We start from the raw sequence: 24,675 nt of genomic DNA on the forward strand, positions 1-24,675 counted from the left end.
GCATTGGAGAACTAGGCCCAGTGGAGCTATTGATGTGATCTTTTTCAAGACCAAGACCCAAAATAGTAATTACATCTAGGCAGACAACTTGTGTGCAGTGATTCAGCTAGATGTAGTTCACGGTGGCCAAGTGACAACCCTCAGGAAAACCAGCCTAACTTATGATCTGTATTTCCATTATATGTGTATAGTAAGCTTGAAACAAAGATTTGAATGTTCTAAATCTACAAGCAATCTTTTTGTGGAGAAGGAGTAGCTCTGAGAAGCCCCCATTCTATCCCAGGTATTGGTCCTGATTCTCCCTTTATCTGCACCTTTGTGAAGTCCTTTGCATAGTGGGTGTAAAATCCTGTCACTTGGATTTGGGAGCATTTTATACTTAGCACTGATGTAAATGACTGCCCACGGTGCGTGGGAACAGAATCAGGTGTTCTCTATCTACCACACCTCCAGCTGAAAAGAGCTAGATGAGACTTCCTTTGGTGTCTACCAGTATCATTCAAACTTCAACTATAGTAGATGCTATCGATGTATGGTAACATTTTCTTAAATTGCCTAAGTCCAGTTGACTTTCAAAAGGAAGTAAGTTCCTAAATCACATAGTCTACAAGTGGGATTTATTAAAAAGTACTTTATTAGCAGTTAAGTGGCGATAAGGAGATGTACTAGCTAAGATTTAATGTTTTCTTTCCCTCATTTATGTTGCAGAGTTCAAGGTTACTCTAAAAAGGAAAGGCAAGTATGAGTAATGCTACTGAGCTCTGTAAGTGCCCATTATTATGAAAGTATTTAAAGTGTGTTTCTCAATTAACCTGTTGCTAGGTAGATTTTTTGGTTCAGCCACTAGGTTATTTTCCAGTTATGTTAATCCTATTCTAAACTGGATTTACATGGCAAAAGAAGAAATGGGCCAGCTGTCACTTTGTCTGCCCTTAAGCCTGCTTCGCCAATGACAGTGCAGCAACCAAGACATTACATATTATCAAATCAGTGGATCCAAACAGTTGTGCTTTCAGTCTGCAAGATTCCTGAGTGCTGACAGATAAAATAGTTTCCTTTGGAAATATCTTACCTAGTCCATAAATTAAAGGGAAAAAAAATCTTCTAGTGGAAAAGTGTATTTAACCTGTCTTTTCTATTTTGGGTGGTCATGCAATGTATATTTCTGCTTTGGATGGACTGATATTTTGAGTTTCTTAGAAAAGGGTGGTTGTGCCACTTGATCTGTCATGCAAATCACATTCTTTTGTGTTCATCCCCTTTATTCATTTGTTTCCATTTTGCCATGGATTCCTAATGTAGGAGTCAGATTGCCTAATGTGTATCCAAGGCAAATGGTGAAACAATTGCATTATATAGTCATGTAATGAAGTGGGTGGGAATTTAGGGGAACAGAACATTGTGATAAAAGTTCACAAGTGGGCCTGAAGAAACACATTCACAGCTGTAAATGAATATGGATCTTGTTTCTGAGATTTGTGCTCCTAAAAGCAAATTCTAAAGAGCAGCACAGAAAAATCATGCCACATCAGAACTGCACCAGCTGTCCTTTCACCCACTTTTCCATATCCTTGCTTATGGATTTTAACGGTAATTGTAAAAATAGTGTTAAAGTGTGTAATCCAGCATAATTGAAAATAGAAATGGGCCCTGAAAACTGAAATTGCAGTCTGAAGGGAAACATTAAACTAAATCAAAAGAGAATTCTGTATTATTGAGGTTATAAACAACTCCTCTTAGTCAACAACCCCTTTGTTTGTTAGGGAATAGACGTTTGACTACAATTATAGGACCAGATTTGCAGTGGGTGTAAATTGGCAAGCTCCCATTAACATCTTTATGTTTTTTTAAAAGCCAATGGAGTGAGTCCAATTTACACCAGCTGATGGACTAGTCTCTCTTTCCTGCTAAGTGCTGTTATTGTTTTTAAGACAGTAAACTTGCCATCACCATGAGTTTGTCTATATGTAGCTTTAAGTTTGTCTTTTTGGCGGCGGGGTGGGGGGGGGGGAGAGACAATAAATTCTAGAGTTGTGGCCTCTCTCACTGAGAATGCCTTGCCATAACCTTTTGTTAATTAAACCAGAAGGCTGCTGCCTGGAGTGGCTTAGCTGACCTTGAATGCCGTAATACCACTGAGGAGTAGGTGGTCTCTTGCATAGCCAGGATCCAAGCAATTTAGTTCTTTAAAGATAACTAATAGAACAAATAAGACCATTCTTATGGGAGATTGACAGGAAAAAAAATAATGTTGGAAGTCATGGTGAATTTATGATAAACAAAAGCAGCTTAGATAAGCATAAAAAACTTTTGGGCACTTTCTAAACAAGCAGTGCTAGGGGAGATCTGCCCATCAGCTATGAGTATTCTTGCACAACACTGAGGAATGAAATTCAGCAGCTACACCCTTAGGCTACCCAGAATGTCTTTCAAGGTCAAGGGCCAATTTCATTGGTATTCTGAAATGTACTTCGGGCTGCTTCATCCAGCTGTGCTTTCAGAGTGTTGTGGCATGGGTCAGTTTTCATCCAGAGATATGCCCTGATCATTTTACCCCATCTAGAACTTTTTTGTGGTTTATAGAGGCCCTTTCTGACCAACAAGCACACCAATGAACAGATGTTTCACAAGTAGGCCAGAACAACCTGCAAATGAATTGGATATTTGGTGTACTGGCAGACTTAGGCAATGAGAGAAGACTCAGTTACAGAAACAAAAAATCTTAAATGCAAGGAATGGAAACAAATAACACAGGGACAATACAAAATGGGAGGAAGTTACCAATAAGCAACACCCAGCACATTAAAAGGAGTTTATTTTCATTGGATCTTGATACTGCCTTTGGAAAACACTTGTATCCACAAGGACTACAAACTGCGAGCAGGATTGGGAGTGGCAATGGCTCATGAAAAGATTCCGTAATAAGAAATGGTCCCAAATATGAGTGAGCTTTAAAACTATTAGAAGAACTAGGAACACATGGCTTTTTAAATATCACCCTTAGAACATGGGTAGTTATGGTGGTGACTAAAGAGTTTATGAACATTATTAGTGACTTGTAATATTGCATATTTTGAAAATGGAATGTTTTCCAACCATACCCATGGTATCATCAGGATGGGAGATTTGCTCTGACTTCCTTTAGCTACTGTTAACTTGTTTGCAGATGTTCCCTATTATATTTTACAATTACACTACAGTAGTCTGTATTCTTAAAGGTACCCAGTAGATTTAACATATTATCCCATATTGGCTTTCCATCAAATTACATAGTAATGTAAATCTCTCTCTCTCTCCTTCTTAGGTAATAGGGGTGAAGTCCTGGCTCCACTGAAGTCAATGGAAAATCTCCTATTGATGACAATGGGGTTCGGATTTCACCCTTGGTGTCAGACTTTTCCAGAGCTCAGGTCCAGACTTTCAAGTGTTTGGTACCCAGCATGTTGAGCTCCCTTGAAAAAATCCTGTTTTCCTTGCTTGCCCAAGCAAGCCCACACCCTGAATGTTTGGGAGGAAGAGCTCTGAGTGATTGTTTCTGTTGGTGGAACTCCCTTCCTGTTTCTATTCATAACCCCAAATCTGTTATAGCTTTTAAACCAAACTAAAGAAACAGCTGTTTGCCATTGCCTTTTTGATTATTTTAAAACTTTGATTATCTTGATCATGTTTTATAGTAAAATGACTTGTCACAGTTCATAAAAGATGATATATAAATGTTACATTGCAGATTAATTTCTCTGTCTAATTGTCCTAGGAATATTTGCTTAGCATAGCACATCCTAGAGAGTATCTACTGTGTATATATCTGTGTTGGATCTATATTCAACATACCTGTTATTACACAGATTAATCAAACTCAAAAAGTGATTGTACTAACTGTATCTTGTCCATATTTTTTTAGGATTATTCAATAAACTGACCAAATATATTCAATTTTTTTGAATCATTTCCATGGTTTACCATATATTCCTTGACAATATAACAATTAATGGGCCATAAATACCTGGAAAAGCATTTATATATTTCTGAAAATGGAAATTCATCCAAAGAAACTAACAAATGGTTTCTATTTTGTATTTAAATGTCCCACTTCAGCTGAAACTTTAGTTTAAAACAAGTTGCTCTTCTGATTATGAATATTTTTTTTTAATAGCAATTGTTCAAGTGCCTAGATCAGGGACAGGCACTTTTTATATAAGATAGCAGCCCTTGAACATGTTGTGGGATGTGTTGATTGCAACCGAGCATTTTCCAACTGCTGCAGCTCCATCTAAGAATAGTGCAGGACTTAAAACTCCACAATGCCAACTGTGCTGGGAATATTTAGAAGCGCGCTTTGAGACTTAAGCCTTAGTTGTTGTAGTGGAGTTGTTTCATTTTAGCCGAAATCAAATACACTGTAAGTGAGGTCAAACCCTAGGGAATGGAGCAAAGCTCACATAAAAGCACTATGCTGCACGCGCGCACACACATTAGATGGCTTGAGGCTGAGCCTATGCAGCTGGGTTGCAGCTATTCAAACAGCATTGGGGGAAAGCAGATGCAGCCTGCTGTTCCCCTTCCATATGGGGTGTTGGCCCAGTAGATCAGTAGTGTGTGGGTGCACAGTAAGGGGCTGTAGAGATCCATTACTGAGATCTCCACAATGCTCACAGATGAGCAGTGTCCCTCTGCCTTGGAACTCTGCTGTTTATGGCCTCCATTTCATGGCTAATCATTTTTAAGTCTGCAGGTGTGTAAGGCAGGTCAGGATTTCTGTACAAAAGTTAGGGCTCAGTCCTAATAGTCTTACTTGGGCAAAATTCCCACCGATTCCAGTGGGAGTTTTGTCTTAGCAAGAGAATGATTGGGATCTTAAGTAAATTATAAAGCTCAGTGGAGGTGAGCGTCCATTCTCTTTCTCTCCAGCCCCAGTCCTTTTAGATGTAACACTGATTGTGGAATGCTTAAACTTACTGAAAACATTCATGCAGTTGTATGGCCTGCAAATATGTAACACATGTAGCTACATATGAAATAATGTCTTTGGATTATCTGCACTTGTGTTACAATGTATGGAGACTTTCCCAACAGTACTTTGCTTAAACCTTCCCCTAGCTTCAAAACATATTGTACTTACTTTTGGAGCTTTGGTCAGCTGTGTAACAGTTGTCTAGCTACTGTTTACTTCCTTTATGCACCCAGCTGTTTGTTTGAAATTTAAAACTGGTTGAAAGAATGGTGACTTCAGACATCTGTCAATCCCTACCATGCTCTCAGTTCCGCACTATGCTGAGTGTGGGTGGTCAGAAAACCAGCTAACACAGGAGTCACTTTGCTTAAGCTTTTCATAGTACTAAAGAGGAAAAAATAAATGGCAGGAGCTAATGTGTAACATTAATGTCAGTGGAGCAGAACAAATTATTTGTAGCAAGTAACATTCTCTGCAAACCAATCCTGACTTTTTTTGGCTAATGTATTGAATATTGGTAAGTATCCACCAAATAGGCTGAGAACAACTTGCAGCCCATCAGTCATTCTCAAAGAATTCACTTCAACTCTTCAGTGTTCTATATTTGTAATGCAGTTCATGTCACCTACATTACACAGGATTGTTTCTGCTCGATGACTGGATCTCTTTAAATAAAGGAACAATGAATAGCACATCATTCATGCTAACATTTGCAAAAGATTCATGAATACCTGAAATAATCTAAATATTCATGAACAACAAATGTCATCATCCCACAACCAACAGGAAACTGAACTTCTCACTTTTATTCTCTAAAATTATTCACAAATTACACAATTGTGTATTTATTTAACCAGCTTTTACTGTGACCAATATCACAAAATAGTGAGAACTATACAGAAGCAAAGACAAACCCGAGCAGCTTGTGTAGACAAACCCGAGCTAGCTTTAACTTAGCTATCTCAGGTCCCGATGCAGCGAAGCTGCAACTGCAGTGTAGACATACTCTCTATTTATATATTTTTATTTTTAAAAGTGTGCAGTGCAGGTAGATTTAAAGAGGCTGACTCCTAGGGTAAATCTGAGTACAGGACTCAGCAGGTCCTAACCCTAACCCTAAATTTAAACTGGAGTAAGAAAGCTAAAGTATGACTTTTTAACACCATCAATTTAGACAATGATGCAAGAGGTGGAGGGCATTTCCTAGGACTTAATGACCAGCTGGAAGGACTAGATGGCTTAAAACACAGCCAAGGAGCCTCATGTGGCCACTAATCCCCAGGAAATGCCCCACATCAAGGTCATTATTGTTATAAGCTGATTATTTTTAACAAATGTAATTGTATGGAATTATTTCATGGCTGGTGCAGATCTTGAGAACTAATTCCTGTTAATCATCAGGCAGACTCCTGAATTCATCTCTCAGAGTTTATTTTAAAATTCCTTATAGATCTCAGTACAGTATTGACTGACCAGGATTACAGGCTCCTTCCTGGATATTAATTGCAATACACAAGCCTGAATAAGTAAAATTAAATTGACTCTTAAGTCCCCAAACCACTTAAAGCTCTCATTCTGTCCCCTTTAAATATAAAACTTGGGTTCTATTCCTGGGTCTGACACTGGCTTCCTGGGTGCCTATGGGTAAGTCACTTCATCTTTCTGTCTCTCTTATTTTTTCATCTGTAAAACAGGGATGATCAAATTTACTTCCTTTTGTAAAGTGCTTTGAGATCTACAGAACAAAAACATTGTATAAGAGTGAGGTGTGATATTCTCTGCATGTGATACAGGACTCTTTCTCTACAAGGTTTTTCATTATCTGCAAATTCTGCCCTCATATAGACCCTGAAAAGCAAATAGTCCCATTTGTCTTCAATAGGAGTACTTGGATGCTTTAAGTTAGGCACATGCTTACATGCTTTGCTAGATCAGGGCCCATTGGCAGAATTGGCCCCCAAAAGCCCTATGTGGGATATCCAGTCTGACTCCTTAACAGCATCAAAGTCACTAAATTCCATAAAGTCCACACATTCCAAGACCCAGATTCAAATGAGAATTCTGCTCAAATAAAGACTACAGAAATATGCCCATTTGCTAATAGTTTGTTTGATTTATTTTTATATTTTAGATTAATAGCATTCTAAGCAAATTGTATATCTGATATTTTTGATCACATCAATTTGGAATCTGCTTGTATCCCTTCAGAAATATTTGATCACAGTGAGGGCATGGGTCAATTTTTAATGCAATTCAGACAGTTTTGAGGAGACAGGAATGAGAATAATTGGACAGCCCTGGCTAAGACGTTTTTCAATTTAACAGCTAAAGTTTTCTATTGGAGGACTGCATCCTAACCTGGTAGTGAGATACAATCTGATTTCCTGTAATAAAGGTGTAGAGAGCCCATACAGAACACAACATAACTCTTATTCCCATGTGGCAATAGACAGCAGGAGGCCTAGAGATGAGTTGGCAAAATTAACTAGCTTCTAAGCTTGAAGTTTTATGTTTCATGTAGGAGACACCCAGGGGAGTTTTCAAATGGCCCCCTTTGGACACACTGCAGAGGATGTGAGCAAGTAGTTCTGGTAAACTCAGACAAGGCATTTTCAAAGTAGAATGAGATGGTGCTTTCTGTAAATCTAACCGCTCTGGGAGCCTGTTTCATTTATGTATTCAGTTCTGCTGGGTACCCAGGCACTGGGATTTTCACATCTTCACCGCTAGATGATGTTGTGCTCCACTGTTCTCCCTATTTCTAAATGCACTATCTTTCCCTGCTGCTCTAAGGTCACTCATTCAAGTCACCTCAGCAATTCTCTCATGGGGCACCTGAAGCCTGCTGGGACAGTAAAATGGCCTCACCAGCCTCTAAATTCATGGCGCTTCAGAAATAGCATCAAATAAACAGGGAGAATTGGTCAGCTTTCAAAAGTGAAGACAACTTTTCACACATTGCTCGAATGTAGTGGAAGTGGAATGTGAAGCGGATAAGGAGCAGTTTCTACACACTGTGGCTCACCCTCTTAAAAAGTTTGGAGAAGCACAAATAACAATGTAGGTCTCGATCTAGGGACTAAAGTGGGAGTTGAGCACCCAGGGAATTTTCAAAGCTGGTGTTTGGCTACACCCAAATTGCCTGAGCACCTGGTGCTTGCACCCATGCCAATTACCTGAAGAGTCAGAGTTGAATAGAAACCTGCCAGTTGTAAATTAGCACATCACATCTGAGGCCTGGATACCAGTGGTGAGCAGGGTAAACGTATGCTATTTTAGGCACCTTTGGAGATTTGCCACATGCAGGGACAGGTCATGAGGGAGATAGCAGAGAGAATGGGGACAGACAAAAGGAAGCTTATCTAAGGAGACTAAGAAACTTACACCAGAATGACAGAAATGCTCCTTCTCAAGGATGAGCTCCTGGGCAAATATTTATGAACCTTCTGTGCTGACAGTATGTAGAGTTTGTGCCTTCAGGCTATGTCCTGGATAAATGCTGTGTGGGTCTATGGCAGGGTATAAAACTTGTGACATGGTCTTGGGTAGACAGCTACCATAACTGTCCATCTATCCATGGAATAGGTGTGTGGTCTATGTATTGGCTGTATTGTCTCCCCTTGGTCCCTTCAGAACATGTGTGTGCTGTGCTCAGTACAGATGGGAAGAGATCCATGGCAAAGAATAACTATATAATTTGGTGTTGGATCTATCTATCCATAGGGAAGCTTAAACCCCTGTGGATTGTAGCCTTTAAGCCATCTCCTAAGTACAGAGAGGGTCCTTTGAAAGGGCAAGTGGCAAGAATTACTGGATGCTATGGTGACCCTGACTATTACAGAGAAGGCATGGCTGCCCCCATGGCTCCCCCTTCAGCTCATACAGAGATGCTGGATGACTTCAGCAGTGAGTCTAGGCACACAAATACCACTAAATTGAGTGTGGTATGAGAACCTGAATAGACAGGGTAGAATAACCTATATCCCTGTGTGACCTGTGCCTTAGGATGATGAAAGTCCTTCAAGGCTCATAGATCCTATTAGGATGGTAAATGCACCTCCTTTTCTGAGCCTTGCTTCCCCTTCAGAGATATAGTCAATTATTTTTTGTCAAGGTCCAAATTTTTTGGTCAAGGTATAGTTAAGGTCCAGACTCCAGAGAAAATAATAACAATACTGATAATAATAAGTAAATAATTTTTTTTGGGGGGGGGCGGGTCTGTTCAAAAGCATCTGGTGGTCCGGATTTGGCCTGTGGTATGCCTATTGACTACCTCTGGCCTACTGGCTCCTATCTAAATTGTCTCATGATGTATCAGCCCCAGCATGATCACGTGCTGCACTAGAGACTCTTCCTGATACTGTTCCCCTAACCCACAGCATCTCTTCTCTGAGTCCCAGTCTCTTCTATCTCCTCTCCCTCACCTCTCCTAGCCCTTCCTCCTTCCCCATACTAATCCTATAAAACCTCAGCAACTCCTGTCTGCCCCTTTCTGTGTCTTTCAAGGTGTGTGTGTGTGTGTGTTGGGCTGCTGTTTGGACACTGTAGCCTGTGCCTCCTGGCTTAATTGTATCTAGACTGCAATTAATTTTTAAGCAATTAGAACAGCCTTGGAGCTGTCCTGGGCCCTTCTGAAAAATCCTCCATGGGCATCTGTCCACCAGACCATGCTTCCAAGCCATCTTCTTGGCGAGTTCCAGCCACGGGGCTTTTTGTCAGTGTGGGTGCAATCAAATGCCAGCTTTGAAAATGCTATGAGCAATGAATGAGGGATAGACCTCAATAGATTACTCACATAAGCAAGGCTATTAGGATTTGGTTTGTGTTACATGGAGCCTTAAAAGAGGAATCACAATTCAGTAATGTGATTCAAGAAAATGCTTTGACTTCATAAAGTTTTTTTTTTAAGGCCCTCTTCTTGACTCAAAATTTCTCTGCTTAACTTGCTGTTTTAAGTAGTAATTTAGTTGATTGTTTAATTGTTGCAGGTAAAATTTGTGTATAATGCAGTTATGAAAACCATTTGGTGCAGAAGTTAGAGACATCTGAGTTGCGTTTGTAGTTCTAACCCTTGTTTTTTATTTGCTTTCTCCTCACATCACCCCCATTGGATCCGATAATATCATGTCTAGATTAATTTATCAGTTTTATCTGAAATTTACCTTTGCCTTTAATTTACCTGATTCACGTTTTGAATGACTAGCCAATAAACTTTGGTCTGGTTTATAATGAAATTCCTATTGTGAGACGACTAATTCTTTGCAACTCACGCACTTGGTCCCTAGTTAGCGAGAGCTTCAGATATGAAAGTGGAATAAGAATTGTTTTAATTCTCAGGTTTGTAAAGCTTTGATTATTCAATTATGTTGGCATTCAATCATCCTGAATAATTGGATCTTCCTGCATAAAGGAAAAAGGTTTATAAGGACTGTTAATCCAGGTGCCAATTCTTCCTTTGAATTAGTGGATGTGGGATGGCATTGTAAACAGAATGGGAGCTGTGTGTCATGCCTTACCTTTTATCTGTAGGCTAAATTAGTAATCAGCCTAGTTTAATCTCTCTCCAGCCACAGAAGTTTACAGAGAAAATCTTTGATGGCATCTGTCTCCAATCTGCTTAATTATAAAACCATTAGATTTGTCTAACAAGGGGTGTGCCCGTGTGTGTCTGTGCGCGTGCACACATGTCAGCTTTCAAAAGTGAAGACAACTTTTCACACATTGCTCGAATGTAGTGGAAGTGGTAGGTTCTGTTTCACATTTCCTATGTTGACAATGTACAGTGTAAGGACAGATAAACCACAAACTTTTTGGTCTCCTTTGGGTTCCTAGAACACTAGGAAGATTCTTAACTGAAGAGATTGTTTCTCGTCTTCCTTTTGCCAGTTATGACGATATAGGGACAGAGTTTTTATGATTGCTCCCTGTGCAGTTCAGAAATGAAAAACTGCTGGGAATATGCCTGTTGCAGATCTAGGAAAGTGAGTCCTCAAAAAAAAAAAAAAGTTTCTTGACATAGAAGGAATAATGTAAAAGACAGTAGCTGTCTCATGATTATTATAGTTCCCAAAATTAAATACTTTGGTTGGAGCTAAAGTAGCTGTTCAACATCCAAAATGCTTCATGTCACTATGCAGTAGGAAAACTATTATGTATCTCAAATTATAAGAGGACTTTTGTACTATGAAATCTATTTGGCAGTGGTATGTGTTTTGTTTTGTTTTTTCTAAATAGAAATTGATTAAAAGCAAACAACCCCAAAAACATTTAACACAATTGGCAAAGGCTTCTCTGATGTTAGATTTCTCAACTAAAGCGGCATATGCTTTAGAATTAATAAGTCAGTGGTGGAAAATTACTAGCATCTCTAAAAGTTTTTCTTTGTTGCATTATGTTGCAAGAGTAAACAAGTATATTGATGACATACAACTTATCTTCATAACTATGGGAAAGGCCTTTTTTCACTGCTTGTATATCACAACTTCCTCTTGCAAACTGACAATGCTTTAGAAGAGTTCAGTGAAAACTGAAATTAATCTTCCTCCAGCACTCTGGGTGATCATGGTTAGAATTCAAAGTCCAGCAGCAGAATGAAATGTGGCTAAGGATACCAGTGGGAGACTCTCTTTCTATGCGCTGCAACTACACAGATTGCCATATGGCTTTCCAGCTGACTATGTTACTCGCCTGCTGGACTTCTGTAGTATTAAAACCAAACCTAAAGTCTTGGCCTTGGTTCTCTCTCTTTTGGTGGGACTAATAGTCACTCTCTCTTCCCCCCAAATCTCACCCTCTTAACCATTCCTTGGAGTGTCAAGGGCTCTGATATTACTGTCTTGCACAGGGGCCATTTATTAGTTTATTGGTTGGATGGGTGCGTGGTTGGCTGAAGCAAAATGATGAATTTGTGGCAAAAACTCTGAATTGCTTTGGATGTTGTTGTGTGTGGGGTGGGGATGGGGAATGCCAAATTAGAGAGATGCGGAATTATTAAATCCACAGTGCTCTCAGATCAATGGGGCAGATGACATTTGGCAAAGCTATTGTTTCAGGCTCTCTGCTGATGAAACTGAATATGATAGTGTTTGAGGTTTTCTCTGAAACTATAAAGGCAAGAAACTATGGTTTGTAACCTGTCCTTTAAATCGGCTTCTGTACCCAATGACTGGAAGATAGCTAATGTAACGCCAATATTTTAAAAAGGCTCTAGAGGTGATCCCAGCAATTACAGACTGGTAAGTCTAACGTCAGTACCGGGCAAATTAGTTGAAACAATAGTAAAGAATAAAATTGTCAGACACATAGAAGAACATTACTTGTTGGGCAAAAGTCAACATGGTTTCTGTAAAGGGAAATTCTGTTTTACTAATCTATTAGAGTTCTTTGAAGGGGTCAACAAACATGTGGACAAGGGGGATCCAGTGGACATAGTGTACTTAGATTTCCAGAAAGCCTTTGACAAGGTCCCTCACCAAAGGCTCTTATGTAAATTAAGTTGTCATGGGATAAGAGGGAAGGTCCTTTCATGGATTGAGAACTGGTTAAAAGACAGGGAACAAAGGGCAGGAATAAATGGTAAATTCTCAGAAAGGAGAGGGGTAACAAGTGGTGTCCCCCAAAGGTCAGTTCTAGGACCAATCTTATTCAACTTATTCATAAATAATCTGGAGAAAGGGGTAAAAATGAGGTGGCAAAGTTTGCAGATGATACTAAACTGCTCAAGATAGTTAAGACCAAAGCAGACTGTGAAGAACTTCAAAAAGATCTCACAAAACTAAGTGATTGAGCAACAAAATGGCAAATGAAATTTAATGTGGATAAATGTAAAGTAATGCACATTAGAAGAAATAACCCCAACTATACATACAATATGATGGGGGCTAATTTAGCTACAACGAATCAGGAAAAAGATCTTGGAGTCATCGTGGATAGTTCTCTGAAGATGTCCACGCAGTGTGCAGCGGCGGTCAAAAAAGCAAACAGGATGTTAGAAATAATTAAAAAGGGGATAGAAAATAAGATGGAGAGTATCTTATTGCCCTTGTATAAATCCATGGTACGCCCACATCTTGAATACTGCATACAGATGTAGTCTCCTCATCTCAAAAAAGATATACTGGCATTAGAAAAGGTTCAGAGAAGGGCAACTAAAATGATTAGGGGTTTGGAATGGGTCCCATATGAGGCGAGATTAAAGAGGCTAGGACTTTTCATCTTGGAAAAGAGGAGACTAAGGGGGGATATGATAGAGGTATATAAAATCATGAGTGATGTAGAGAAAGTAAATAAGGAAAAGTTATTTACTTGTTCCCATAATACAAGAACTAGGGGCCACCAAATGAAATTAATGGGCAGCAGGTTTAAAACAAATAAAAGGAAGTTCTTCTTCACACAGCGCACAGTCAACTTGTGGAACTCCTTGCCTGAGGAGGTTGTGAAGGCTAGGATTATAACAGCGTTTAAAAGAGAACTGGATAAATTCATGGAGGTTAAGTCCGTTAATGGATATTAGCCAGGATGGGTAAGGAAGGGTGTCCCTAGCCTCTGTTTGTCAGAGGGTGGAGATGGATGGCAGGAGAGAGATCACTTGATCATTGCCTGTTGGGTTCACTCCCTCTGGGGCACCTGGCATTGGCCACTGTCGGTAGACAGGATACTGGGCTAGATGGACCTTTGGTCTGACCCAGTACGGCCATTCTTATGTTCTTATGTTATATAACGTATTTTTTAAATTTTAAGGTCAGATTCTGGAGCACAATTCTTTGTTATGGGGGTGAATTCTGTGGTAAATCCTGCAGAATGCAGAGGACCCTGATTATAGGAAACCACAGACAAAACAGGCTTCTACAGAACTTGAGTGCCAACTTTGTCTCCAATGTTTACTAGGGACCACACACAGTGTGACACACTAAGGCATACAAAGATATCTAGTAGTTGAATAAAGAAATTAACATATTAAAGTATATATTTTCTAGTGTCAGACTTAGACTTCCTTTACTTCGAGAGCCAGATTCCTCTTTATTTGCAGGGTCTCAGTCCCTATTGTCTTCTCTTTCTAGAGCTCCATTTCTCACTATCTTTCTCGGCTTCCATTACTCTTTCCCCTAGTGCCTATATTTCCATCTCTTCTACCTTATCTCAGATGATCTTTGCTATTAGTTCCTCTCATCTAGTTCCCAGCACACATCTTTTTCCATTCCTTCCCTCAGTAGAGCAGCTTAAAGATATATTTACAATTATGGTGAAATTGCATGAAAACTTGATTTTGTGGAGGGAAAAATAATTGATGTTGCCTTTCTCCTATTCCTGACTGACAACCTTAGCCTTTTGGATGATGGACTATATTTCTGCATGAAGAGACACCTCATTCTGGTGTCTCAGTACACAACATGATTTTCAGAGCTACTGCTATTCTGAACTTAAAGCTGGGGAGCTGAAAATGTGAATATGACACAAATGCAGAATACTCACTTACATATGTATATTCTCATGAAGCCATGACACTTGAATGACATTTTGTCATCTTCAGCCATCTCTAAGGCTCTCTGTTCTTAGTTTCTCTAGTGCAATTTTTAAGAAGTTGTGGCAACTCCTAATTTTCCCAGAGAGTTCTCAAATATCAATTTTTGGTTCTAATAAGGCATTTTCTTTGCCTTCCTCTGAAGAAACATCAGTCTAGTGACTGACAGACATGAGCAATACTGAATAAAAAAATGACTTATTTTAAAACTAAGTTTAATTAAGGCTAGCCATATCAGAACAATATACCCACTGAATACAATTATCTCTTCAGCTACTCCGCTACAGGAGATTAGTATTAGTTGAGGATTATGAATTGTAGATAAATGAAAGCATTCAGTCTTAATTATTCATAATTACTAGGGACTGGCAAGTTGGATGATATCTTGGGTTTTGTGACACCATTGGCACGTTTAAAAAAAAAAATTCTGAAATTTCTCAGTTCATGAAATATTTTTCTTCATAATTGAAACCATTATATCCCAGGAGCAAATTTAGTTTTAACCTTCTCCCTAATATATTTCTAATAACATGGCCTGTACTATGTAAATATTGAAAATTATGTTTAAAAGTAATTTTTGCCTGACTTCTAGCATAATCAGGAAAATAAATTAAAAATATACAGGCTAAAACTTGCTATATGACAGAGGCAAATGGTATTGATGGCTAATTGCATTTATTTTGGTAGCAGTTAAGATCTCAGTCAGGCTCCCTTTGTACATGTCAGTGCACAAACATTTAATAGGAAGATGGTTACTGCTCCAAACGGCTTACAGTCTAATGCTTGGAACCTTGTACATCTTGAGTTCTCTTTTAAATCTAGAGCCAAGGGCTTTCAAGTGGGCTCTGAATTTGGGAAAAGAAGTTTTGTCCTTCTTAGTATTAAATCAAAAGTATAGGTCCTGATTCTCCTCTCACTCTATTACTGTGAATGTAAATTGGGAATAAGTTTATGGAAATCAATGGAGCTGCACCAGTGGAAAAACTGAGTAGAGAATCAGAGCTGCTCCACCACAGACTTCAAGTGTGAGCCTGGTTAAGTCACTTATTCACTCTGGGGGCTCAGTTTCCCCATCTGTAAAATGGGCAGGCTAATACTTCTCTACCTCACAAAGGTGTTGAGGACAAATACATACAAGATTGTGAGAGGCTCTCATATTATATTAAGGAGGACCCTATATGTATGATAGATCCACTGAATCCTCTTTTTCTTTTATTGGGCTTTTCATCCTGAGATTCCAAAATGCTTTCTATAGGGTATATAGAAATCACTTCATTCATCAGAATAATGCATTCCACCCTTGGGGAGGAATATAACAGCTATTTAACGGTTCACTGCATGGCAATTTAGGCTAGAAAAGAACACTGAATCCAACTGAAACTACAGTTTGTCAGTTGGAAAAACAAATGTACTTTCAAGAAGGCTGATTGCAGCAATTCTTCCTTAATAGTGTTCATGCAGAATACCAGTAACAACTGACAGTAAAGAGCTAATTATTGATTGTTGCTAAAATTATTCCACTGAAGTAGCTGATCTCAGAAATTATTGTGACTTCAATCATTCTGCTACTGTTTCTCACCCCAATCCAAAGGAGTACTTAAAGAGGTGCTTTAACTCCCACTGAAGCCAATGGGACTGAAGCACATGCTTAAAGTTAAGCACACACCCAAGTATTTTACTGTATCAAGCCAATAGTATGTAGTACCTTTCAGGATAAAACCCTACCTTGTGATTGGCAGTGATAAATCTAAGCCTTAACATATTCTCTAGCTTTTTAAATAACATTCTGACTCCAGAACACTTCTTCCCTTCCTGGTATTACTCTATTCCCAATGCAGTATACCACTCTGCTCTGTTGGAATCCATAACTTATGATTTTTAATGAATTCCTTGGGAAGAATCCTTGACTGAGGGGATGGCTCATTCCCAGCCGCAGCCACATAAACCAGAGCTGTCATCAGCAAATGTGATTTGCCCTTGAACAGACGCGCATATGCTAATCCTTTCATGATCTCACCATCCTTTTTTAGTAGTAGCTTCATTTAATAAGTGCAACCTGCACCTGTCACTCTGCCAAAGGAAGAGCCTGTCATGTGATTTAGCGTCTGAAAAATTTCTGAGGCAGTGCGGCTTGGCTGGCTCCTCAATTCTCTGCACTCTGAGGCTGCTCAAGTACAATAGGCTGACTGTCTGCCTGAAGGGCCACAGTTCAAATCACATCTTCGTGCTCTCCTAAATCAGCCCCCAGACTGATGTTAGGAATTCACAGATGTCGGAAGTTGGAATTGGCAAGGAGGGATGTGTTTCACCCTGAGAGGACGGAGGTTCAGATATGGGCTGCCTTAGCTGCAGGAGAAATCCTGAGCTTGTGCAAAAGCCACCATTTTGATATGTGGGGGGAAATATAACTAGCAGGGCTTAAGGCAACTCTGTTGTCTCCTTCAGTCTGTTTGTCTCTGCAAGGGTCAGCTTGATGAGATGATGATGGATGGTAACAGGGAGAAAAGAATGATGCGGATACACTCATTCAGCAGAACTACAACCTTTGGAATTAAGTGACTGCCTACTGCAAGATCTCTGCACTGCACAGCAAAATCTTTTTGACTTTGTAAGCTGTTATAGCACACACAACTACCTTTTTCAAAAGTCATTGTGAGGGCATGAGGGGCCAGATTTTTCAAGTGCTCAGTATTCACAACCGGGGGAAGATTTTTTCAAAAGTTCAGTTCCCATTCTGTCACTTACGGCCTGACTTTTCTAAATAGTTCAACCCCCAACGTACTGAGCTCCTTTTGAAAATCCAGCACCTAAGTGAGATGTGAATGCTTTGGAAAATCTGCTTGGAGTGTGGGTGTCAAACTTCTGAAAATTTGCCTCCATGTGTAATAACTGCACATGTGTAGCAACCGCAGGTTGCTTTATTTTCAAAGACTTGGGTAACTGTGTTGGATTCTGAAGAGCATTTGACATGCCAATGCATAGAGACTCTCAGACATATAATTGCGTCTGGCTCAGTAACTGGCACTGCACAAAGACAGATTATATCTAAGGTATTTATAGAGCACAAGTCACCACAGTATCTAGGAGACGCGATAGCAACATGTTACTCAGTACTAGTCACCTGCTTTCTGTGCACACTGGGAAAATGTGTATCTTTCTACTTAAGTCCCAGAAAAATCAGATATTTCTCTTACACATCTACCATAAATAACCTCTCATTTCCTCCAGGCAGCTGTGGTATGCAGAGAAATCACAGGTTCTTTATACACCTACAGGCCCTGATGAGGATTGGGGTCTCATTGTGCTAGGGTCCTACAAACACAGGCAATAGTCCCTGCCCTGAGGAACTTAGAAGATAAATGGACCTTCATGGAGGCCTTGCCCCAATGCCTCCCAGCCATTGGGTTTGTGATCCAATCTGCTTCTCCCTGCCTAACAGAATTTGCCTTGCCAGCAATAGAGGATGCCTTATCTACACTGGGGAAAGTGCAGTGTGTTAGAACATGTATTAATGTACTTTAACTAACACACCATAGGTTTGGGCTTAGTGTGATCAAGGATTGTCATATTTAAAAACATGTTAGCTGATTAACCCTGGGCTGCCTCCTAAGTTTAATGGCAGCCATACAACATACTCCTAGAACTGGAAGGGACCTTGAAAGGTCATCAAGTCCAGCCCCCTGCCTTCACCTAGCAGGACCAAATACTGATTTTGCCCCAGATCCCTAAGTGGCCCCCTCAAGGATTGAACTCACAACTGTGGGTTTAGCAGGCCAATGCTCAAACCACTGAGCTCCCCCTCCCCCAAAGGAGAGAAAGCAGCAATTTTTCTGGCTGGTTTTGAACCTGGGACCTTTTGCATATTAGGCAAATGTGATAACCACTACACTACAGAACTTTTAAACCCTGCCTACATTGGCTACTAAGTTGTTTAATGTCATGTTAGAAAATATATTAAACACATTTCCCCACTGCAGACCTGGCCTGACAGGGTGCGGTAGAGCTTATCAAATGAAATGGGGGCAACAGCGGGAGAGACTCTCAGTCAAGATCCTGGACAAACACAATGTAAGACTAGCCTCTAGCTATTTCAAAAGGAGGCAGATGGGTTGGTGACTGTAGGGAATTGGCATGTGAGTCCATCAAAGGGCAAGTATATCGTTATGGGAGACATGGCAGGACTGGTGGTATTGACAGATGGCTGCTGCTTGGGGGTAGAGGGTGGGAAATTAGCTCAGAATTGATAGTGCAGAGCCAGAAAAATAACAAAGGATAAAATGAAACCAAAAAAGCAACCAGTCTGCTTCCTATTTGTTGGTTGCCTTCCTCTGACTTTCAGTATCACTTCTTTAGCCACTGGTTTGCTTTTAACTCTGGCTCCCTGACTCGAAGCAATAAATACTTCCTGAAATGTTCAAATAATACACTACATTTGGACAGGGCATGGCTGTGTATGGAACAGATCTTAGAGTTTTTATCACTCCAAGAAGTGGGGCTCTCGAGATGTGATCATTCATACATTCCAAAACAAAAAGGGACCATTGTGATCATCTAGTCTGACCACCTGTATTACACAGGCCATAGAACTTCCAGTGTATCTTTTAGAAAAACATTCCGTTTTGGTTAAAAAGTTACCACTGATGGCGAATCCACCATAATCCTTGGTAAATTGTTCCAAAATTTAATTATTCTCACTGTTAAAAAATTACTCCTTATTTCCAGTCTGAATTTGTCTAGATTCAACTTCCAGCCACTGGATCATGTTCTACCTTTATATGCTAGACTGAAGAGCCAATTATTAAATATTTGTTCCTCATGTAGGTACTTATAGCGGGGAATCAAGTCACCCCTTAATTTTTTCTTTGTTAAGCTAAATAGATTGAGGTCCTTGAGTCTATCACTATAAGGGATGTTTTCTAACCCTTTAATCATTCTCATGGCTCTTCTCTGAACCCTCTCCAATTATCAACATCCTCCTTGAATCATGAGAACCAGAGGTCACACGGGCTGTTTGGAAAGAATCGATGGGTATAGGAGGAAGCAGCCTGCTTGTGAAGCAATGCTCACATTCTGCAGTCTGGTCACTGTGCTGAGCAAAAACAGATGTGGCATGTCAGAAGTAGAAAGCTCTCTAATCAGTAGTTCCTGCTCACACCCTGAGAATAAGGCAGGCCAGCTTGCTCCGCTGATCTCCCCATTCTGACAAATAAATTGAGTTACAGGGCAAGCAATAAGCAGGAGCCACTGTGGCATCGGGTGGAATAATAGCAGAGGAGTGACAGAGTGACAAACCATTGTTTGTAGCAGAAGGGATCGAATGAAAGGGATGACTGACAGCACAGTTAGCACTGCCAATTCAGCAGGAGTCAGAGGCAGCACTTCCAAACAAAAATCACAGAGGCTGGCAGTACTGCAGAGCTGAACCTGCCGAGTCTTGCAGACTTGCCCTCTGTGGCAGATGGGTAGATTCTATGTATATCATACGGCACATCATGGTAAGCTCCAGTGCTGCCCATGAAGAAAGCTGGATTGTTGTCATGCCATGTAAGGATGGAGCATGACATGGGCTGCAGCAAGGCTTGAAAAATACACAAGGGCACAATCCCCAGCTGATACAAAGCCTACCGCTAACAGAGACGCACTGTTTGAGCTGAAAATTATAGTAGTAATAGGTGATACCCGTCTTCTGAGATCCTGAAATGGTGACTGCTCACAATGACAACTGCCAGCAGTTATTCCTACCATTCCCATTATTCATTTTCATGATGGAGATGAAACCTATTTTGCTAATGTATACAGCGCTCAGATACTATGGTTAGCGGTGCTGAGTACCTGCATGGGTGGATAGATATCACTTGTACACCAATAACATATGAAAACCCCATATATTAATTCTAGTCTTTCCAGGCTATGTTGTTGGGGAAATAGTATTATCAAATGAATCAGCTGAGAGCAATTTGGCAAAGATTAAATATAATGAGTCTGATTCTCCTCTCCTTGACACCACTTCAAAACTAACTTAACTCCATAGACTTCAAGGGAGTTACTTCAGATTTACATAAGCATAAATATATGGAGACTCGGGTTCTCTGTGAAAAAACAACTACGAGTGGTGTTAATCCCAGGTCTGAAATGTTAGGTTCAAAGGTATTTTAATCCATTGATTACAACACTGAACTAGCTCTCACTTGGTGGGGGAAAACTATAGCTTTAATTATTTGGAGAGAGCAGTCTCATTAAGAAGGTTCTGACTGTGCAGCATAATTTCTCTTCTTTATAACCTCACCGGGGATGAAGCTTTGAAAAAAAAAGAGCTTAGACGTTATTCTATGCATAGGGGACTAACCACAAGGTAACTGTTGTTATTATAACACTCAAAAGTGGACTGGGAAGCTAGATTGCATAGGGTAACTTTCAGAGGGCGAAACAAAGGCAGTTTTTATTCCATTTGTAGGCCCTTTGGGATTAGCTTTTTTTCATGTGGGTTAGTTTTATAAAGCCAAACATCTAGTCTGGGTACCTCTAGAATGGTGTTTGTAAAGAAAATTAAATACCACAGCCTGTTGCTTTTATAGATATGGTGAAGTTATACTAGTCATAATAGAGAATCCAAATCTTTCCTGCACCTGAGACCTTGAAAGGGGTGTGAAATACCACTTTTTACTTCCAGCTGAATTCTCACTAGATAGGAAGGTCCCCTCTGTGCACACTGTGGGATCATGGTGAGGCATGAGGTGCCTTGGAGTGAGCTACATATTTTGAAACAACTCGTTTTGAATGTGTGTGTGGCTAGGTCTACACTACCCGCCTGAATCGGCGGGTAGAAATCGACCTCTCGGGGATCGATTTATCGCGTCCCGTCGGGACGCAACAATCGATCCCCGAATCGACGCTCTTACTCCACCAGCGAAGGTGGGAGTAAGCGCCGTCGACAGGAAGCTGCAGAGGTCGATTTTGCCACCGTCCCTACAGCGGGGTAAGTCGGCTGCGATACGTCGAATTCAGCTACGCTATTCGCGTAGCTGAATTTGCGTATCTTAAATCGACCCCCCCCCGTAGTGAAGACGTAGCCTGTGTGTGTGTCTAAGTCCCATTCGTAAGTGCTGATTTCTGGCCCTATCTACACTTATAGCTTTGCATGTCAAAAACCAGAATTGTCATAGAATTGTTTAATTCTAAAGTAATGTAAAAATGGCTCTCTAGCAACTAATCCAGTTAGTTTTCAGCTTGCTGCAGCGAAGGGGCCATCTTGAAAAGTGAGGAGGAATGAGAGATGTCGCCTATCTGGGTCCTGTTATAATGAGCAGTACAATGGTTAACAGGTTATTTCATTTGATTTGTTGTTTGACTTCCTCTTAGACTATACAGACCTATCCACTTCCTGTGTGGTGCACTGACTGTGGAGGTGATCCTGGAGTTCTTGCCAGGTGCAAAGATCCGCACATGCAGATCCAGTGTCAGACTCAGGCCCTGGGACAGTACTAGTGCAAGGCCTTTATGAAAACAAATGGTAGCAATAGCAGGATTCGGTCTGTAACAGATTTCGTTTTGGCCCCCAATCCAAACCCCCTGACAAAGTGCATTCATTTGCTGGTAAGTTTCACTGCACTGTTTAAGTTACTTTCCAGCTGTAAGGACAACTGGAGAGGATTTGTTTGGAAAGGATGAATCTTTGCTCTCCCGCAGCAGCATGTGAGCAAGTGGTAGCCAAGACACAAATCAGCATGGCCATTCTGAATCTGCTGGGGAACTCTCTTGTTTGCATACAGTACATTAGGGGAGAGGGAAACCTGATTGGTTTAGTACCTCTTGAGACTTTTAACTTACTACTTGAAATATAATAGTGAGGCAGAAGAGACAGAAGCCAGCTGGACTAAATTCATCCCTGGTGTAACTACTGAAGTTGGAGTTATAATATAGCTGAATTTGGCCCATATAGTCTTAGCACTGAGGATTCAACAAAGCCCTCAGGGAGGATCCATGTTGAAAGCTTTTCTTTAAATTATTGCATTGCAGCTCAGTTCCTTTATTATTCAGCATGAGTCACCCTGGTCCCTCTCTCGAAGTCTGATTTGCTATGGATATATGTGACAGTGTTCTCCCCTCATCAGTCAGTAAAATATAAATCATATGAAAACACTTTAGCATTCCGATTGAACAGTCACTATACTGTAGTTTAATGAGAAGACAGGCTGTTTAGGGTGGAGGTTATTTTACTGGTGCTATTCCATCTCTGTTACTGCATTTAAAGGACTCCTAATGCCAAAAATACTGGCTGGAGATGGGATGTGCTCCACACACTGGCCCTGCAAGAGCTGAATTGGGCCAGATGGCCCCAATAAGCTAATTAGGCTGCAAATGGAGGAGCTTTAGGTTGGATGCAGCTAATTAGAGAGAAGCAGCCTCTCCCTGGGAAGAGGGAGGAGTGCTTGGAGGTTGCCAAGACAGGTTGCCTAAAGTTACTCCCTGGGAGAAGGGATGGAAGAGACTGGCAAACCCAGAGGAATGGGGAAGGCCAGGAGGTATGGAAGCAACACAAGAAAAGGCAGAAAGGTGCAGGAAATGGACCTTGGTTGCTGTGTAGAGGGTCCCTGAACCAGAACCTAGAGTAGAGGGTGGGCCTGGGTTCCCCTGCCAGCCACTGTGGGAGTGGCACTGTGAAGCAGAAGACTGCCTGGGACTGCTGGAGAGCAGGAACCTTGATATGCTCCTCTCTGCCCCCTGGGAGGGGATATCACAACAGTGACCTGGGTGGAGTCATGAAGTGGACAACTGCAGCCCCTGAGACAGAGAGGAGCTACAGAGGAGAAACTGAGAGGATGTAACCGCTGGAAGGGGCATCAGCCTGACTGAGCTAATCCCCAGAACCACCAGGAGGCAGCGCCATACAGCGGTAAGTAGAGCAACCAGTGAAATGGCTAAACAGGGTATTCTGTACACAATCCTGTATGAGGGTTAAGTAACAAGCAGCACCACCCCAGAAGGAGCTCCCCAGTACTCTCAGGGATAGGTCAGGATGTGGCTCAGTGCTCTTGGTCTGTTCTTTTGGGCGGTACAAGTGGAGAAGGATTTGGTTTCAACTCAACCTCTGGCATGGGTTGCACCTCAAGAGTGAAAAACCTGTGCTCCCTTGAGTGCAGGGACTGGGCCTTCCCACTTAGAAGCAGGACATATAGTAGAAGCTGTTTTTTGCACATGTCTGTGTACCCACATAACGGCCAAGGCATAATCCAACCCCAGATCTTTGCTACTGGCCATGGCATTTTCTCTGTGGCTGCCTGTTTCTCTAAAGAATGCGTGGTTTTGCTGCTGTACACTTGACAATCCTTGAATTAGATTTCTAGTCTGATCTCCCTGGTTTAGCAAGCTCCTTTAGGTGACTTCAGTAGAACAAATCCACACAAGTAGCAAATGCAAGTCACATGCCTGGCATTCCATCCAGGTGCTACACAAATATTTACCTGCAAATACAGAACTTGCTACCAAGCAGCCTTCACACTTGAACTCTAATTGATGGGCAAACCCATGCTTCAAGATTAACAGTAACACTCATTAGCTTTCCACTTTGTGCTCTTAAGTAACAGATGATGCATTTTCTGACTCACTGTTTCTTCAGCCAGCAGTGCCAATTCTATCTGTTCCCAGCCTAATGGAAACTTTTTACTGAAGGAAGCATCTTGTGCTTCTGCCCATTGTATGGAAAGTATGTAATTGCGCATGGTATATAGACAAAGCACAAAGGTGAGTTTACCGTGAATACCCAAATAGAATGGGCTTTGCTCTTATTCCTTGGGCACTTGTCTGAAATAGTTGTGAGCTAGTAGAGCATTCTGGAAATTTGCATAGAAATGAGCATTGTAAGCATCTCACTAAGTGTAGAAGATTGTTCTCCCTTTATGCTCCTGTAGACTTTATTCTTAGGGGAGGTGGCCTTATTTCCAAAAGGGAGATTTGGCAAAGAGGGAGGGCAGGCAACGCAGGAGAAAATGTAACTCTGTGCATGGATACTGGTTTGGTCTACCTCCTCCTCATCTAGAGATCTGACAGTAGTTCCCTTAACCCACCCAGCAATATTGTTAATCTTTCCAGCTATACTCTTAGCCCAGCAGAAGAGTCTGTCCTATCTCGGGGCCTCTCCTTTTGTCCCTCCAGACCAGGGCTGGCTCTGGCTTTTTTGCCACCCCAGGCAAAAAAGCCTCCGGCA

General features: G+C 40.9%; 1 protein-coding gene and 1 non-coding gene across 2 annotated transcripts in view; both read right to left on the bottom strand.

The window, feature by feature from the left end:
- LOC112119385 (palmdelphin) overlaps positions 1–24,675 on the bottom strand; it is a 70,986-nt gene that overhangs the window by 38,245 nt on the left and 8,066 nt on the right. The window lies entirely within an intron of this gene.
- Positions 18,297–18,369, bottom strand: TRNAI-AAU. The gene has a single exon. It is a non-coding gene; the product is annotated as a tRNA-Ile (tRNA).

The sequence above is a fragment of the Terrapene carolina genome, unplaced genomic scaffold, assembly GCF_002925995.2.
Source record: "Terrapene carolina triunguis isolate 2854851 unplaced genomic scaffold, T_m_triunguis-2.0 Scaffold210, whole genome shotgun sequence".
NCBI lineage: Eukaryota > Metazoa > Chordata > Testudines > Emydidae > Terrapene > Terrapene triunguis.